Consider the following 14,064-nt stretch of genomic DNA (forward strand, 5'->3'; position numbering starts at 1 on the left):
AGCATTTTACATATTCTTTTTCTTGTTTTTGTCTTGGGACATACTTTTCCACTCCTTCTTTGTAAATTTTTGTCAAAATATTCCATTTCTCTTCCACTGATGTTTCTTCTTTGTATATTTCTTCCCAGTTTTCTTGTTGGAAGAATTCTCTTATTTTATCAAAGTTTGTTTTTTCATACATCATTCTTCCTTTTCTATATTGTTCATTTCTTTTCATATATTTTTCTTCATTAAGTTCCAGTTCAATCAATATGTGGTCACTTTTACCTATTGGTGTTTTATATTCAATCTTGTCCACTATTCTAGGTTCAGATGTAATTATTAAGTCTAGCCTCGATGGTTCTTCTTCATTTCTATACCTAGTGTTCTCTTGTATCCATTGTGTCATTGAATGGTCAGTAATCATCTCAAGTAGAGCATTTCCCCATGAGTCATCACCACTCTTTACTGTCATTTCTTCCCAGCAGACTTCTTTGCAATTAAAGTCGCCCATCATAACTATTCTTCCTCCGTCTTCCATTATTTTAGTTAATGCTATCTTTGTGTCCTCTAACATACTTTTATGTTCATTCTCCTCCCATGAGGCTGTTTTCGGAGGCACATAGTTGATCACAAATTTTCTGCTCTTCTTATCTCGGTCTTCCACTTCTATCATAATCATCTCTACTGTATTCTTTCCATATATGACACCTTTCACGTTTATATCCTTCTTTGTCAGGAACATAACTCCACCCCCTTGTTTTTTCTCTCTGTTTCTAATCCAATAATTGTATGTATCATGTCCTACACTGTTGGGTGGTAGTGGGCCTTTTAATTTTGTTTCTACAATTCCCATTATGTCCGGTTCTTTTTCTTTCAAATAATCATTCAGTTCATTCAATCCTGTTATCAATCCATCTATATTTGTGTAAGACACTCTTAGTTTTCTGCCACTTCCATTGTGTTCTCTGTTTCCCTTATGTTTTTCTTTAGTATGTCGAACTGCTTTATTTTCATGTTCACTACTCTCCAATAGAATCTCTCTTTCTCTGACTCCGTTCTTTCCTCGTTTTTTGCCTTAGCTTCAATTCTTTTCTGCTTTTCTGCCTCTCTTTCCTCCTTATTCATTTCTCTTTTTATCCATACCTTTTTATATTGATCATTTGTTGCTAGTTTCCCTGTCTTGGATAGAATTTTCTCTGCCGTTGTTTGTGACCTGAATTTAATCTTAATTGGTCTGGTCTTATCTGTACTATATTTTCCGAGTCTGAATTTTTCCTCAATTTCCTTTATAATTTCTGGTTCATCTTCCTGGACTAATTTTAATAAACTGCTTACCCTTTCATTTTCCTCCTTGATTCTTGCGGTTCTATCTGGGTTATGTTTCTCTTCCATTCCTAATATAATTATACATTTCTTTTTGTCAGCTAATTCTCTTACTATATTCTCCTTCTGTCTCATCACTTTAATAACTGAGTCTTCATTATGTTCTTTCAATTGCTGTTTGACTATGTCAGTGAATGAAACCTTATTCCCTTCTTGAGTTATTCTCCAATTTTTAGCTTCTGTAGCTATTTTCTCACTGTTTTCATTACTATTCTTCTTCAATTTCTCATTCTCCTCCTTTACATTTCCTAACTGTCTTTTTAGGTCCTCTACTTCTTCAGTTAAGTTTCTGTTAGCCTTCTCTAGTTGTTCCAATCTTTCAATTCTTTGGAGAATGGAGCCTACATTACCTAACTTACGTTCCAAGTCCTCGATCACCTTATCAACTCTCTCCTCTAGTCTTATCAGTCTGGGGGGGGTTGTGTCCCCCCCACCCTCTTTAAATCCCTGGAACATATTCTCGTCACTTTCTACTGTATTTCTCCTCTCTATACCTCTAATCTTTACATTTTTATTTGCCATTTCGTCATCCGGTGGTCGTTTCATGTTGACCTTCCGCCCGTCTGCCTGGGCCAAGTCCTCCACATCCTCATTACCTTCCATTTCCCCAGTAATCCCTCCCCTCTCCTCTTTCCTTACTTTCCCACTACCTCTCGATCAATTCCCCCCCCTGCATCTACAAAAAGGCACTTCTCTTTGCGTTGGTATCCTCAATCTGCACTTTTCTTCAGAGCGTTCGTCAAGCCGTCCGTTCGTTGAAAGTGTGTGTTTGTGTGTGTGTGTGTGAGTGTATGTATATCTATCTATTTATATCTATCTATCTATCTATCTATCTATCTATCTATCTATATATATATATATATATATATATATATATATATATATATATATATATATATATATATACACACACTGAATGGTTCCCAGTGATCAATTAAATTGCGATGGTATGGAATTAAAAGTGATATGTGGTTGAAAAAGATATATATATATATATATATATATATATATATATATATATATATATATGTATGTATATATATATATATATATATGTATATATATATATATATATATATATACTAAACTCATTACATATATAGATATATGAAGGTAGGTTAAGAAGGCGCATAGTCGACTGACATTAATAAATTTAAGAAAGATAGGGGTATAGGGAAGATTGTAAGACATATAGTTTTCCAAACAGAAGTGTGGATAAAATTAATGACGAAGTCACCTGGGTAAATATGGAATGTGTACAAGAAAAGAAAGTCACATCAAAAAGACTAAATAATACCTAGCTTCAAAACGAAATAGAACCAAACACGGATCCATAAGTGATTTCAATCTCATTTTTTTTTTTTTTTTTTTGCACAATCACTCATAATTTTTTGGACAAGATAAAAATAGGATATGCAAAAAAAACTGGGAGGGCCAACCTGGGGGCCAGCTGAAGAACTCGGGGGGGGGGCATAGCCCCCCAGTCCCCCCCCGAGAATCGCCACTGTGCCCACCCTCCCGCATCCTTATCGAAGAACAGCGCAATATTTTTTATAGTTCAGTCGAACAGCGGTACTGACGTCAACTCATAAACTGAATAGAAACTTTATGTAGTAGGGAAAATGAATCATGTAGACAGATCTTGAGGCCAAACCTACACATCACTATTTTTGTTGGTGAATCTTCCATACCTCTTCACTCAAGTCCAGTGGCAGCTCGCAGCTAAAATTAGTGGGGACGCAGAAAAATGTTAGCCATTGTTTTCATATTGCGTAAAACGAAACAAAACTACCGAAATAAAATTTATACATAAACTTGATAAAATCTTAAACAAGAAACTATGAAAACTTAAACTGTTGAAATTCACTTAGTCACGTAACTATTCTTGGAAACATGACAATTTAATCTTACACTTAATCACATTCAAGAATATGGTAGGCGAGTTTTAAGCACAACGTAAGCCAAGTAAAAAAGGAACTGCATAAAAGGGTCGACTCTATGTGAGCGACTATGCGTGTAGATTTCAGACACGTGCACAAAGGCCAAACACCCTGGAACTGAAGCATACAGTTCCATACATGTTTTTTTAATTAACTAGGAGATGACTACTGACATTACGCGCAAGGATTATATATTGTACAATTATAAATAAAGAATTAAAAAAAAAGACTCATTATATTGAATGTCATCGATAAAATCGTGTGAAAATAGGGCGTGCTGCATTTCCGCAGTGCCTATACACGAGATGCCACTGCTCAAGCCTCTCCAGTAATTGAACCACACCCCTTCTTCATTACCCCGTATGGAGTAGTTTTATAATATAATTACAACTGCTTCTGACCCAGGGCAGTGGACAAGGTGCAGGGATGACCCGTCATCCAGGAGGTGCTAAGATGAGAGGGAGGGTGGAAGGGTGTGGAGTGTATTCAGGGATGGAATGGGTGGGAATGATTTTATGCCTTTTCCTTTTTGGCTACCTCCCTTGTAAGGAGATAAAAAGCCTTGGTATATGTATGTATGTATGTACAACTGAATACAGAGAAATTGAGGCAAGAATATATACATATTTTCTGTTCTGGTCTAATTTTGGTGTGCTGGTTTCAGATACGAAACCAGTTTTCATTCATCACTTCTAAGTCTAATCTCCAATCACAAACAAATGCTTATTATGTATGACTTCTACCACCCTCTTCCCACCAGGAGTGTTGCTGGATACACTTCTACATTTTACGGTGTAGAAAAAGAAGAGGAAGAAGAAGAAGAAGAAGAGGAAGAAAACGAAGAAGAAGAAAAATAAGAAGAGGAGGTATAATAATAAGAAGGAGAATAGGAAGAAGAAGAAAAAAAAAAGTTGATCCCGGAAGACGACGACGCCGTCGCCACAGGAAGAACCTCCCGCAGTTGACGTTCTGAGAATGAATGCTGATTTCTACTGATTAAAATTATAAAAGAAAGCGTCATTGGCAGTTCAGAACGAACATGCAGGACTTCTGACAAGTAAAGCCAGTCGACTCATTTATATAGTGGCACCCTTAAAACTTCGTTTAAAGAGTTATCACACTAGGGTATTTTCCCACACCCTATCTCCAACCTCTATTTCAAGAACTAGAATATAACTTTGCTTATATAAATCTAGACATCTCTAGGAACATTTCAACAGTATATCTAACGTTCGTATACGTATCTCTTAGTTCATCATTCAGCTTTGCTATATATGACGAAAAATAATTCGATATTTAGAGATTTGAAAAATACAATATCGAAACCGAAGTCGTTTTCACTCAAACGAACTCTCAACTGTTGGCGCTGGTGAGGCTCGTGGAAGCCCAGTATGATAATCTCTTTACACTGGGCCGGTCTTAGGCCTAACCAAAGTATGTTGACAGTTCTCTCTCTCACACACACACACACACACGCACACACACACACACACACACACGGCCCGGTGGCGGATTGGTAAGGCACTGGCCTCACAAGCCGGAGAACCGGGGTTCGATTCCCCGGCCGGGCGGAGACAAGTTGGGTTTGTCTCCTTTCACGTGTAGCCCCTGTTCACCTAGCAGCGAGTAGGTACGGGACGTTAGTCAAGGAGTTGTGACCTTGCATTCCCGGTGTGTGGAGTGTGAGTGGTCTCAGACCTACCCAGATATCTGCTAATAATGAGCTCTGAGCTCACTGCCGTAGGGTGGTGTCTGGCTGTCTCGAAAAGAGGCTGCAGCAGATCCGAGGTGAATACACACACACACACACACACACACTGTGTAAAGGTACCTACTTGGCCTGGAAACTAAGCGATCTTTAGTTCGGTCTTTGCCCAAGGTTGAAAAACTTCATAGCACTGCACATCGCACCCGCTCCCTTGGACAATGAATTTGTGTGTGTATTTACCTAGTTGTATTTACCTAGTTGTATTTTACGGGAAGGGGAGCTAGGCTCGTCAGGTCCCGTCTTCATATCTCATTTTATCTAAACTATTTTTAAATTCATGTATTGTTTTTGCACACACCACTTTCTCATCTAACTTGTTCCAACTGTCTATTACTCTGTGAGGAAAGCTGTTCTTTTTCAAATCTCTTCTATAGCTGTCTTTCTTGATTTTCTTTCCGTGTCCTCTAGTATTTCTGTCATCCCATTTTATCAGATTCTCCCTATCAGTAATTTCTATGCCTTTCATGATTCTGTAAATAGCTATCAAATCTCCTCTCTCTCTTCTTTGCTCTAGTGTCTGTAGTTCAAGTCTTTCTAGTCTCTCTTCATATGATAGTTTTGAGAGTGTTGGTGCCAATTTTGTAATTGCTCTTTGTATTCTTTCAAGTTTTTTTTATACATTTTTTTGTACTTGGTGACCATATCGTTGCTGCATATTCCAATCTTGGTCTTATCAGGGTGATTAGTATTTTCTTCACCATTTCTTCATCCAGGTATGTAAATGCCATTTTGATTGTTCTTATTAAATTATAAGTTTCTCCAAAAATCTTATTTATATGTTTCTCAGGTGACATATTATTCATAACAATGACTCCCAGGTCCTTCTCATTTTCTACTTTTTTTATTCCTTCTTCTCCCAATTTATATGCTCCTGTTATTCTGTTTTTGCTTTTTCCAAATTCCATTACACTACACTTTTTTGTATTGAACTCCATCTCCCACTTCCTACTCCATTCCTGTACTTTATTTAGATCTCTCTGTAGTGATTCACAATCTTCTTCAGTTTTCACTCTTTTCAGTAGTTTTGCATCATCTGCAAAGAAGCTCATATAGCTTTCAATTCCTTCATCCATATCATTAATATATATAGCAAACATTATTGGGGCCAGAACTGTTCCCTGCGGAACACCGCTTATTACTTCATCCCATTTTGAGTGCTGGTTTCTTATCACTACTCTCATTTTTCTTTCTTGCAAAAAGTCTTCCATCCAATTTAGTAGTTTTCCCTGTATTCCTCCTTCAGTTTCTAATTTCTTGAGCAACTTCTTATGTGGTACTTTGTCAAAAGCTTTCTTTAGGTCTAGAAATGCACAGTCCGCCCATCCATCTCTTTCTTGTATTATATCTATTAGCCTTGAATAGAAACATATTGAATTGGTGACGCATGATCGTCCTTGTCTGAATCCAAATTGCCTTGGATTTAACACTTTGTTTTTTTCTAAATATTTTACCCATCTACTTTTGATAATTCTTTCACAAATTTTTGCTATTGTACTTGTTAGAGAGACTGGTCTATAGTTGGTAGGTTCTTCTTTATTTCCTCCTTTATATATAGGTACTATATTTGCTTTTTTCCAATCTTCTGGAACTTTTCCTTCTTTCAAGGAACTGTTTAGTATGCTATGTATTTTGTCTGCCAGTTCATTCCTGCATTCTTTCAGTATCCAGTTTGCTATTTCATCTGGTCCATGCGATTTTCTGACATCAAGATTACTCAAGTGTGTTAATATTTCATTCTTTGTTACTTCTATTTCTTCTATAGGGGGGACTTTCTCTTTCCATTCGTTCTCTTCAGGTTGTATGTTCTCCCTTGCAAACACTGATTTAAAATGTTTGTTCATAATTTCCGCCATTTCCATTTCCTCAGTGTATTCAACTCCCTCCTGTCTTAATTTCTCCAAGTCTTGTTTGTTTTTCAGTTTATTGTTTACAAATCTGTAGAATAGTTTTGGTTGATCTTTACACTTTTCTATGATATCTTTTTCATATTTTCTCTTTTCCTCTCTGCACATTTGTATATATTCATTTCTATAACCGGTATATATTTTCCATTTTTCAGGTCTTCTGTATTTTTTCCATTTGGTCCAGGCTTTGTCTCTTTTGTCTTTTAACTCCCTACAGCTTTTGTTGTACCAGCATTTTACATATTCTTCTTGTTTTTGTCTTGGGACATACTTTTCCACTCCTTTTTTGTAAATTTTTGTCAAAATATTCCATTTCTCTTCTACTGTTGTTTCTTCTTTGTATATTTCTTCCCAGTTTTCTTGTTGAAATAATTCTCTTATTTTATCAAAGTTTGTTTTTTCATACATCATTCTTCCTATTTCTATATTGTTCATTTCTTTTCATATATTTTTCTTCATTAAGTTCCAGTTCAATCAATATGTGGTCACTTTTACTTATTGGTGTTTTATATTCAATCTTGTCCACTATTCTAGGTTCGGATGTAATCATTAGGTCTAGTCTCGATGGCTCTTCTTCATTTCTATACCTAGTGTTCTCCTGTATCCATTGTGTCATTGTATGGTCAGTAACCATCTCAAGTAGAGCGTTTCCCCATGAGCCGTCTCCACCCTTTACTGTCATTTCTTCCCATCAGATTTCTTTGCAATTAAAGTCGCCCATCATAACTATTTTTCCTCCCTCTTCCATTATCTTGTTTAATGTTATCTTTGTGTCCTCTAACATACTTTTATGTTCACTCTCTTCCCATGAGGCTGTTTTCGGGGGCACATAATTTATCACAAACTTTCTGTTCTTCTTATCTCTGTCTTCTACTTCCATCATTATCATCTCTACTGTATTCTTTCCATATGTGACACCCTTCACGTTTATATCCTTCTTAGTCAGGAACATAACTCCACCCCCTTCCTTTTTCACTCTGTTTCTAATCCAATAATTATATGCATCATGTCCTACACTGTTGGGTGGTAGTGGACCTTTTAATTTTGTTTCTGCAATTCCCATTATGTCTGGTTCTTTTTCTTTCAAATAATCATTCAGCTCATTCAATCCTGTTATTAATCCATCTATATTTGTGTAAGACACTCTTAGTTTTCTGCCACTTCCATTGTGTTCTCTGTTTCCCTTTTGTTTTTCTCTTGTATGTCGACTTTCTTTAGTTTCATATTCACTACTCTCCAATAGAATCTCTCTTTTTCTGACTCCGTTCTTATCTCGTTTTTTTCCTTTGCTTCAAGTCTTTTCTGTTTTTCTTCCTCTCTTTCCTCTTTATTCATTTCCCTTTTTATCCATACCTTTTTATATTGTTCACTTGTTGCTAGTTTCCCTGTTTTGGATAAGATATTCTCAGCCGTAGTTTGTGACCTGAATTTAATCTTAATTGGTCTGGTCTTGTCTGTACTATATTTCCCGAGCCTGAATTTCTCTTCGATTTGTTTAATTATTTCTGGTTCATCTTCCTGAACTAATTCAAGTAAATTTCTTACTTTTTCATTTTCCTCTTTGATTCTTGTGGTTCTATCTGGGTTATGTTTCTCTTCCATTCCTAATATAATTATACATTTCTTTCTGTCTGCTAAGTCTCTTACTATATTCTCCTTCTGTCTCATCACTTTAATAACTGAGTTTTCAGTTTGTTCATTCATTTGCTGTCTGATTATGTCAGTGAATGCAACTTTGCTATTTTCTTGAATTTTTTTCCAACCCTCCTTGTTCTCCTTATTATTCTCCTTTAAGACTTTATTCTCATCTTTTACTTCTTTTAACTGTTTTTTTAATTCTTCAATTTCCTTAGTTAAGTTTTTGTTCGCCTTCTCTAGTTCTTCCAATTTTTCAACCCTCCGTATAATGTTGTTAACATGACCGAACCTACGCTCCAAGTCCTCGATCATCTTATCGACCTTCTCTTCTAGTCTTGTCAGTCGGGGGGGGGTTTGTGTCCCCCCCACCCTCTTTAAATCCCTGGAAAACATTGTCATCACTTTCTACTGTATTGCTCTTATACTTCTAATCTTTACATTTTTATTAGACATTTCATCGTCGCTCAGCTGGTCGGGGGGTCGTTTGTTTACCTTTCGCCTGTCTGCCTGGGCCAAGTCCTCTCCTTCCTCATTTCCTTCCATTTCCCTCAGCAATCCCTCACCTTCTCCTCTTTCCCTACTTTCCCACTACCCCACGAGCAATTTCCCCCACCCTGTAAATACAATAGGCACTTCTCTTTGCGTTGGGATCCACGAAACTTCAATTTTCTTCAGAACGTCTTCTAAGCCGTCCGTTCGTTGAAGTGTGTGTGTGTGTGTGTGTGTGTGTGTAAGATTATTGTGTTAATCATAGAGCGGGGAATATCTCAGTTCTTAGCTATCTCCTGGAAGGTTAAAAACTATCGATCACGAGTCCAGCAAGTGATCTAGGACCATGGTGAATCGTAGACATAAACGACACATACGTACACCAACATAGGACCTCCCACTCAGGGTCTGGCACTTTGTTAATTAACGACTTGTCGTGAAGGTTAAAGGAACTTGAGACAAGAGGTGGAAACAGGAAAATCCCAATTCACATAATAACAGTGGGACATCCTGCCAGGAAAAATCCTCCTACACCTAAACACAAATCTGCTTCAAAACCATAACATATATACTTGTATATGCATATACATATACATATACATATACATACATATATATATATATATATATATATATATATATATGTATGCATGCATATACATACATACACACACATACATATACATATATATATATATATATATATATATATATACATATACATACATATATATATATGTATGTATATATATATATATATATATATATATATCTATATATATATATATATATATATATATATATATATATATATATATATATATATATACACACATATACTCACCAATTAGGCGATTTCCGCGTATATTCCTCCAGTCTTCGAAGGTCTCCCTCCAACTCAAGCCCAGTGGCTACTTTTATTACTTGCTTTTGGCTAACGACAGGTGATTCTTTAGAGCCAAGAGTGAATTCTAAAGATTGCTTGACGTAATAGCAATCCTTTGCTACACGAGACTACAAGATACTCTGAAGACGGGAAGGCATCAGAAACCCGGTGGAGCCTGGTTGCCTCGTTGTGTGTATGATAATATGATTTCTTTTTCTAAGGAAAGATTATTAAAAAAGCGACCAAACATTTCCATGTGAAAGTCGGGACACATGTTTATTCCTACTGTGTTATTATATAAAATTTCGGCACTTGCAAGAGACCCAGCTGAGACGATAGAATAAAATAATTTTCGATTTCGTCCATAAATGAGAAGTTCTACCTACGCCTTTCCGCACCGAGCGGTGGGCGGTACTAGCATGCCAGCTCAGAGTTGCCAAGACTTAGAACTAGAAAACGAGAGTCTGTTACTATGTCCTCTAAAAGAAATGTATATACTGCGTATATAAATATATTTATATGTATGTTGATGCATGGAGAACAGTTGAGTGGGAGGGTGGTGAGGTGAACATAGAAAAATGTTAGTTTTATTCACTGACGTTTCGCCTTTACCTACCATATTCTTCCCCCACTTTAGCATTAAAATCACCCATTGCCAACGTGTATCTATTTTTTCTTGATCCACTACTTGATTTAACATCATAGAAGATCTTAATTTTATCTGTTGAATTCTGTGAATTTAGTGAATAAACCTGAATTATTTCAATAACGTACGTACCTTACATAGCCTTATCACAATCCGAGGAGGTAAGGGCGAAACGTCAATGAATAAAACTCAAACTGTTTTCTGCGTTTACCTCACAATCTTGTCACTTATAGATATCTGTATATGTATGTATATATATATATATACAGTATATATATATATATATATATATATATACATGTGTATATATATATATACATACACACACACACACACACACACACACACACACACACACACACACACACACACACACACACACACACACACACACACACACACACACACACACACACGGAAATGGCGGAAATTATGAACAAACATTTTAAATCAGTGTTTACAAGGGAGAACATACAACCTGAAGAGATTGAATGGAAAGAGAAAGTCCCCCCTATGGAAGAAATAGAAGTAACAAAGAATGAAATATTGACACACTTGAGTAATCTTGATGTCAGAAAATCGCATGGACCAGATGAAATAGCAAACTGGATACTGAAAGAATGCAGGAATGAACTGGCAGACAAAATACATAGCATACTAAATAGTTCCTTGAAAGAAGGAAAAGTTCCGGAAGATTGGAAAAAAGCAAATATAGTACCTATATATAAAGGAGGAAATAAAGAAGAACCTACCAACTATAGACCAGTCTCTCTAACAAGTACAATAGCAAAAATTTGTGAAAGAATTATCAAAAGTAGATGGGTAAAATATTTAGAAAAAAACAAAGTGTTAAATCCAAGGCAATTTGGATTCAGACAAGGACGATCATGCGTCACCAATTCAATATGTTTCTATTCAAGGCTAATAGATATAATACAAGAAAGAGATGGATGGGCGGACTGTGCATTTTTAGATCTAAAGAAAGCTTTTGACAAAGTACCACATAAGAAGTTGCTTAAGAAATTAGAAACTGAAGGAGGAATACAGGGAAAACTACTAAATTGGATGGAGGACTTTTTGCAAGAAAGAAAAATGAGAGTAGTGATAAGAAACCAGCACTCAAAATGGGATGAAGTAATAAGCGGTGTTCCGCAGGGAACAGTTCTGGCCCCAATAATGTTTGCTATATATATTAATGATATGGATGAAGGAATTGAAAGCTATATGAGCTTCTTTGCAGATGATGCAAAACTACTGAAAAGAGTGAAAACTGAAGAAGATTGTGAATCACTACAGAGAGATCTAAATAAAGTACAGGAATGGAGTAGGAAGTGGGAGATGGAGTTCAATACAAAAAAGTGTAGTGTAATGGAATTTGGAAAAAGCAAAAACAGAATAACAGGAGCATATAAATTGGGAGAAGAAGGAATAAAAAAAGTAGAAAATGAGAAGGACCTGGGAGTCATTGTTATGAATAATATGTCACCTGAGAAACATATAAATAAGATTTTTGGAGAAACTTATAACCTAATAAGAACAATCAAAGTGGCATTTACATACCTGGATGAAGAAATGGTGAAGAAAATCCTAATCACCCTGATAAGACCAAGATTGGAATATGCAGCAACGATATGGTCACCAAGTACAAAAAAATGTATAAAAAAACTTGAAAGAATACAAAGAGCAATTACAAAATTGGCACCAACACTCTCAAAACTATCATATGAAGAGAGACTAGAAAAACTTGAACTACAGACACTAGAGCAAAGAAGAGAGAGAGGAGATTTGATAGCTATTTACAGAATCATGAATGGCATAGAAATTACTGATAGGGAGAATCTGATAAAATGGGATGACAGAAATACTAGAGGACACGGAAAGAAAATAAAAAAAGACAGCTATAGAAGAGATTTGAAAAAGAACAGCTTTCCTCACAGAGTAATAGACAGTTGGAACAAGTTAGATGAGAAAGTGGTGTGTGCAAAAACAATACATGAATTTAAATTTTTTTTAGATAAAATGAGAAATGAAGACGGGACCTGACGAGCATAGCTCCCCTTCCGTAAAATACAACTAGGTAAATACAACTAGGTAAATACACACGCATATATATGTATATATATATATTTATATATATATATATATATACATATATATATATCACTTAGACAAAATGTTGTAGCACATTTGTAAATGATAATCACGAAGAACCCACGGTCGGAATAAAAGGAAACTTTAGAAGAAAGTGTAACTTCTATATTTCAGCTAATAGCATTCCTGAAGAGGGCTATAGCTATCAGCCGAAATATAGAAGTTATACTTTCTTCTAAAGTTTCCTTTTATTCCGACTGTGGGTTTTTCGTGATTGATATATATATATGTGCGTGTGTATTTACCTAGTTGTATTTTACGGGAAGGGGAGCTATGCTCGTGGTGTCCCGTCTTCATATCTCATTTTATCTCGACTGTTTTTAAATTCATGTATTGTTTTTGCACACACCGCTTTCTCATCTAACTTGCTCCAAATGTATATTACTCTGTGGGGAAAGCTGCTCTTTTTCAGATCTCTTCTATAACTGTCTTGATTTTCTTTCCGTGTCCTCTTGTATTTCTATCATCCCATTTTATTAGATCCTCTCTATCAATAGTTTCTATGCCTTTCATGATTCTATAACTTCAACTTTCCTCTCTCTCTTCTTTGCTCTAATGTCTGTAGCTCAAGTTTTGCTAGTTTCTCTTCATTTGATAGTTGTGAGATTATAGGTGCCAATTTTGTAATTGCTCTTTGTATTCTTTCAAGTTTTGTTATACATTTTTTGTACTTGGTGACCATGTCGTCGCTGTATATTCCAATCTTGGTCTTATCAAAGTGACTAGTATTTTCTTCACCATTTTTTCGTCCAGGTATGTAAATGCCACTTTGTTCTTATTATATTATAAATTTCTCCAAAATTTTTGTTTATATGTTTCTCAGGTGACATATTATTCATAATAATGACTCCCAGGTCCTTCTCATTTTCAACTTTTTTATTTCTTCTTCTCCCAATTTATATAATCTCACTATTCTATTTTTGCTTCTTCCAAATTCCATTATACTACAATTCTTAATATTAAACTCCATCTCCCACTTCCCACTCCATTCCCATACTTTATTGAGATCACTCTGTAGTGACTCACAATCTTCTTCAGTGTTCACTTTTTTCAACAATTTTGCATCATCCGCAAAGAAGCTCATATAACTTTCAATTCCTTTATCCATATCAATATCAATATCAATATATATATATATAAATATATATATAAATATACATTCATATATATGTATATATATATATGTATATATATATATATATATATACATCTATCTATGTATGTATATATATATATATGTATATATATGTATATATATAGCAAACATTATTGGGGCC

At 35.4% G+C, this 14,064-nt stretch overlaps 1 protein-coding gene across 1 annotated transcript in view; it reads right to left on the bottom strand.

The window, feature by feature from the left end:
- The window catches only part of LOC143030975 (UDP-glucuronosyltransferase 2A3-like), a 71,655-nt gene extending 61,422 nt beyond the window's left edge, over nucleotides 1–10,233 (bottom strand). The window contains exon 1 of the mRNA XM_076194283.1: nucleotides 9,949–10,233. The gene's annotated coding sequence lies outside the window, so the exon portion shown is untranslated. The remainder of the gene's footprint in view (nucleotides 1–9,948) is intronic.
- Nucleotides 10,234–14,064: the final 3,831 nt, after the last annotated feature.

Source organism: Oratosquilla oratoria, chromosome 1, assembly GCF_046742065.1.
Source record: "Oratosquilla oratoria isolate Oo_2021 chromosome 1, ASM4674206v1, whole genome shotgun sequence".
Taxonomy (NCBI): Eukaryota; Metazoa; Arthropoda; class Malacostraca; order Stomatopoda; family Squillidae; genus Oratosquilla; species Oratosquilla oratoria.